Here is a 6,673-nt window from a genome sequence, read left to right as displayed (position 1 = left end):
GGTTTATTCCTAGGTATCTTATGGTTTTTGGTGCAATTATAAATGGGATCAATTCCTTAATTTCTCTTTCTTCAGTCACATTGTTAGTGTATAGAAATGCAACTGATTTCAGTGTATTGATTTTGTATCCTGCCACATTGCTGAATTGCTGTATGAGTTCTAGTAATTTGGGGGTGGAGTCTTTTGGGTTTTCCACATAAAATATCATGTCATCCGTGAAGAGAGAGAATTTGACTTCTTCTTTGCCAATTTGAAAGACTTTTATTTCTTTTGTTGTCTGATTGCTGAAACTAGGACCTCTAGCCCTATGTTGAACAATAGTGGTGAGAGTGGGCATCCCTGCCATGTTCTGAACCTTAAGGGAAAAGCTCTCAGTTTTTCTCCATTGAGAATGATATTCGCTGTGGGCTTTTCATCGATGGCTTTTATGAAAACAGATTTTGGCAAAGGTGTGGAGAAAGGGGAACCCTATTACACTGTTGGTGAGAATGCAAGCTGGTACAGCTTTTCTCTTTTCCAGAGAAAACAGTATGGAGGTTCCTCAAGATGTTAAAAATAGAGTGACCCTATGACCCAGCAATTGCACTACTAGGTATTTACCCCAAAGACACAGATGTAGTGAAAAGAAGGGGCACATGCACCCCAATGTTCTTAGCAGCAATGTCCACAATAACCAAACTGTGGAAGGAGCCGAGATGTCCTTCAACAGATGAATGCATAAAGATGTGGTTCATATATACAATGGAATATTACTCAGCCATCAGAAAGGATGAATACCTACCATTTGCATCAACGTGGATGGAATTGGAGGGGATTAAGCTAAGTGAAATAAGACAGAGAAAGACAATTTTCATATGGTTTCCATATGTGGAACATAAGGAATAACGCAAAGGACCATAGGGGAAGGGAGGGAAAACTGAATGGGAAGAATCAGAGAGGGAGACAAACCATGAGAGACTCTGGACTCTGGGAAACAAACTGAGAGTTGCAGAAAGGAGGGGGGGGGGGGGATGGGGTTACTGGGTGATGAGTATTAAGGAGGGCATGTATTGTTATGAGCACTGGGTATTATACACAACTAATGAATCATTGAACATTACATCAAAAACTAATAATGTACTATATGTTGGCTAACTGAACTTAATTAAATAGAAAAGAAAGAAAAAGAAAAAATAAAAATAAAAAGCTTTTGCACAGTAAAAGGAAATAAGCAACAAAACTAAAAGGTAACCTATGGAATGGGAGAAGATATCTGCAAACAACATATCTGACAAAGAGTATCCAAAATATATGAAGAGCTTATACAACCCAACACCCAATACAAATAATCTAATTAAAAATGGGCAGAAAATATGAATAGACATTTTTCCAAAGAAGACATCTAGGTGGCAAATAGGCATGTGAAAAGATGCTCAACATCACTCATTATCAAAGAAATGCAAATCAAAACTACAATGAGATATCACCTCACATCTGTCAGAATGTCTAAAATTAACAATACAAGGAACAACAAGTGTTGGCAAGGATGTGGAGAAAGGGGAACTCTCTTGCACTGTTGGTGGGATTGCAAACTTGTGCAACCACTGTGGAATACAGTATAGAGGTTCCTCAAAAAGTTAAAAATAGAACTACCCTACTATCCAGAACAATTGTTAATACAAAGAAAAACCTCATAAGCTGTGATAAAATACAAAACATCATGTGATGGTTAATATGTCAAGTTACTTAGGCCATGGTATCTAGATATTTGGTTAAATAGTATTGTAGACATTTATGTGAAGGTAATTTTTAGGTTAGATTAACATTTAAGTCAGTAAACTTTGAGCAATGTAGATTACCCTCCATTACGTGTGTGGGCCTCATCCAATCAGTTGGAGACCTTAACTGGAAAAAAAAAAAATGAAAAGACTGACTTCCCCTGAGGAAGAAGGAATTCTGCCTGTAGACTGCTTTTGGACTCAAACTGCGATTCTTCCCTTGGTCTCCAACCTGCCAGCATACTTGAATTTACCAGGCCTCATATGTGTGAATAAATTCCTTAAGATTTCTCTCTCTCTCTCTTTCTCTCCCTATATAGCAGAGAGAGAGACAGAGATACAGAGAGACAGAGACAGAGAAACTATTTTTATTTTTCTAGGATCCTTGACTAATACAGACCACAATTCCTGACTTGCATAAATGAACTGTTAAATACACTTCTTGGTCTTTTATATTCATATAAATTGTCCTTCAGTAGCTTGCACAATGGAAGTAAATTCTGTGGTAATATGGATTTTTGATGATAATCTTTCTCTATAGGTGATAGATTCTTGGAGCCAACATCCCCAAAATATAGCTTCGGTTTGACTTAACATATGGATAGCTATGTCTACTTTTATCCTCTTATGATTGTAGCAATCAAATGTTCTTATACTCAACAGTCATTGAATGTTTCCTAACATATGACTCTGGATTAAGAATACCTGCACATTGCATCAAAAACTAATGATGTACTGTACAGCAGATAACTGAACATAATTAAAAAATGAAGAAAAAAAAGAATACCTGCATTTTCTTACTGAAAAATCAATCTCAGACATGAACATGATCTCATATCTTTTCATTCTTTAAAAAAATTCAGAACTATAGCAACAGTCGAAGAGGACAGAGTGACAATCCTCCTATAATTGACCTCTTGGATATAATCCCTGTTTCCTCTATCTTGGTGTATTGCTGTATAAAGTGTCTGGCACATAGTAAGCCTTCAACAAATATTGTTCCCTTCCAGTCCTGTCTTGGCATGTCCTCTAAAGGGACATTCACACTTTCGTCTGAATGAAATACCAGATTTAGCAAAGAGAACACTTCAAAATGTAAACGTAAGAAGTGAAGTAAACACGTGTTAACATACTTGTCCCTCTGGCAGGCACTAGGTGTCCCAAGACAGAACTGCTTTAAAGAAGCCCACAGCTTGATGAGTATTCCTAAATCCTGTCTTCTTTCCCAGCTCTCCTTTCAAGGCAGAGTAATGATTCCCTACTGTATTCCACTACAGGGAGGATGAGTATATAGAATATCATTTCACTTTCTCCCAGATAAAAGAAACTCAGTCTCAGACAGGCTATTCAAACCTGCACTTAAAATGAAGACTCATCTGTAGATATAAATATGTCTCCAAACTATGTCATGTGTCAAATCAAGAGCAGGTCTCAGAACTTTGGTTTTCTTTGCATATTGCATAAATGTGAAAAGGAGAAGTAAAACACATTACATGGTATTGAGTAGAGGAAATAGATTCTATCTACTCTGACATTATTTCACTTTAGTTGTTCTGCTTTGGGTGTTTGCCATGTGCCAGGCACGTTGCAATCTCCTTTTCCTGCATGACCTCATTGACTTTTCACAACAACCTATTGTAGTGGGTGTTAGTACCCTTATTTTCCTAAAGAATAAGCTAAGTTCATGTCAGTAAGGCAATTTGCCCAAAGTCACCCACATTTAGGAAATGTCTGAGCCAGGAACTAAGAATTTTTTTACCTGCATGTTCTATGCACTTTCTTCTATGATATGCTGCTTAAAAACCACATAAGTCCATATGATAACCAGGTGAGACCTCTTAGTCCAAGGAGACATATGGGTTCTCCATCATCACCATTAGCAAGAAGTGGTGTCAAGTGGGAGTCACACATGTGTGCATGATTCACTGTGGTGAGAGAAAAGGTGGCATGCTTTTGGCACTGCCAGTAGCCCTTGGGGCCATAGGTTCAGGGAAAAGGCCATTTTTTTCTTGAAATGTGATATCATCAAGATAACTAAAAGTTGAAAAGAGTAATAATACAGAGTATTCTTCTTTTTTAAAGAATTTTAATAGAAATAGATTTAGAATTTCATCATTTGGAAGAAAGTTAACTCACAGATTCTGGCATTTCCATCCTGATAAACTACCTGACTACTTGAAGTTTTCTTTAGAATTAACTGCTAATAATTTCCCAGAGAGTCAGTACAGTGTAGTGTTTGTATGCACAAATGATGGAGCTGGGATTCTTGGGCTGAAATCTCAGGCTCTGGCACTTAATCAGTTGTGTGGCTTGGCAAATTACTTATTTATCCACTCTCTGTTTCTTCATCTCCAAAATAAGGATCCTACATTGCAGGATTTCTGTGGGGATAAAATTAATAAATACACACTGAGTGTTTATTAGAGTGATATAAAAATATTAGGTTTATCAAATGCATCTACATTATCTATTGATATGTATAGTTCACCAAGTGAATTACCTTGTACGATTTCAAAATGCTATATCATGCATTGATTTGACAATAATTTATTTTGCACTAATATGATTTATCTGGTATTCTGGTGTTAGAATAAAATAGTAAACAAAGCTGGCACTCTTGAACATTGGCCTTTGGGAGCATTCAGGGGAAGGAGCCAGTTTTATTGAGGATGGCCTCAGGACTCAGGATATCAACACAGCTCAATACAACAGATACTTTTTGAGGTCCTCTATGTTTTAGGCATCCTTCTAAGCATGTGAGGTAGAGCATAAAACAAAACAGACACATGTAATTGCCCTTATATTCTAATGAAGTGAAAGAGAAGCCAAAACAAAATAAATCAGTAAAGGGGCTATTAGAGGATAATAAATGCTATGGGGAAAAAAACATTTAACTTTCTATATGTAGAAAATTGTAACTTCAAAAATCCCATTGGGATCTTTGCCAGTTTGGTCACAGAGTGTACACCTCTGCTGGATAGTTTAAGGCAGCAGTGTGATGAAACAATGAAAAGAACCATAAATGTGAAAGTATACATGGCTGCTAAACATCTACTAAGACCTATGCTTTACATCCTATAAGAGCAGTGTCCTTTGAATGGCTTCTCAACTATTTGTTTGACCCATCAGAAAAGATCACTAGATCATTTCCAAGAAATCATATAAACTTTATGAAACAGCTTGTCTCCTATTCTGAACTACCTGCAATGAAAAGTAAATGTACTTATATAAGGTTCTCAAAGTGAAATGTTCTTGGGATAGTGATGTCACCAAGAAGACTGACTAGTAAACTCCAACTCTTTACTGCCATATAGAAATACTAAGTAACAATAACATACAGACCAAAGTATCTTTACGGGAACTCTAGAAATTCCTTAGAGTTGCAACAACCAAGTGAACCCCCAAGTAAGAAAAAGTTCCCCTCAAAATCATAAGAAAATCTATGGCATTTTTTTCTCATCCTTGATAAACCTCCTCCACAGTACTGTGCAATGTGAATAGGAGGGAGTCTCCCAGATTCTCATAAAAAGATTATGAGGCATATGAAGAAACAGGAATACATGGCCCATTCAAAAGAACAAAATAAGTCTCCAGAAACTGACCCTAAAGAAACACAGGCCTAAGTCTTACTTGATAAAGATTTTAAAACAACTGTCTTGAAAATGCTTGGCAAGCTAACAGAGAACACAAATAATATATGAACAAAATAAGGGTATCATCAAAGAGAAAAATTACTTAAAAGAGAACCAAGGAATGCCTGGGTGGCTCACTCAGCTGTGTTTGCCTTCTGCTCAGGTCATGATCCCAGGGTCCTGGGATTAGGTCCTGCATTGGGCTCCTTGCTCAGCAGGGAGCCTGCTTCTCCCTCTGCCTGCCACTCCCCCTGCTTGTGCTTCTCTGCTTCTCTCTCTCTGACAAATCAATAAATAAAATATTTTAAAAAGAAAAAAAAATAAATAAGAGAACCAATTGGAGTGCCTGAGAGGCTCAGTCAGTTAAGCATCTGACTTTTGATTTCAGCTCAGGTCATGATCTCTGGGTCATGAGCTTGAGCCCCGAGGCTGCTTAAGATTCTCTCTCTCTCCCACCCCATTAGCACACACACATGCACTATCTCTCTTTCTCTCGAAAGAAAGAAAGAAAAACAAGAGAACCAAAAAACAAAAAATTCTGGACCTGAAAAATACAATAATTAAATTTAAAAATTCACTCGAGGCCCTCAACAGTAGACTCAGACAGGAATGTTAAAGGAACACTGAACTTGAAGATAGGTCATTTGAAATTATCAAGCCCAAGGAGTAAAAACAACAAAAAATAAAATACAGTAAAAAAAAAAAAAGCCTAAGGGACTTACAAGACCCCATGAAATGGATGAATATATACATCATGGAAGTTCCAGAAGGAGGGAGGGAGGAAGGGAGGGGGAGAGAGAGAGAGAGAGAGAGAGAGAGAATAGAGAATAGAGAACGTATTTGAAGAAATAATGGCCAAATTTTCCCAAATTTGAGTAAAGACATGGATGTATAATTACAGGAAACTCAACAAACCACAAGTACGATAAATGAAATAAGACCCCACTGAAAAAAATTATAATCAAACTTTCAAAAGTCAAAGGCAAAGAAAGAATCTTTAAAGCAGTAAGAGAAAAGTAACTTGTCACTTACAAAGGATTTTTAATGAAATTCCCAGAAAATTTCTCAGTAAATACCTTGCAGGAGAGAAATAGTGGGATGATAGGGGCGCCTGGGTGGCTCAGTCATTATGCGTCTGCCTTCGGCTCAGGTCATGATCCCAGAGTCCTGGGATTGAGCCCCTCATCAGGCTCCCTGCTCTGCAGGAAACCTGCTTCTCCCTCTCCCACTTCCCCTGCTTGTGTTCCCTCTCTTGCTGTGTCTCTCTCTGTCAAATAAATAAAT

This window comes from Mirounga leonina, unplaced genomic scaffold, assembly GCF_011800145.1.
Source record: "Mirounga leonina isolate KUSES-001 unplaced genomic scaffold, KU_Mleo_1.0 Mir_429, whole genome shotgun sequence".
In the NCBI taxonomy this organism is placed as follows: Eukaryota; Metazoa; Chordata; class Mammalia; order Carnivora; family Phocidae; genus Mirounga; species Mirounga leonina.
Note: the sequence above shows the minus strand (reverse complement) of the source record.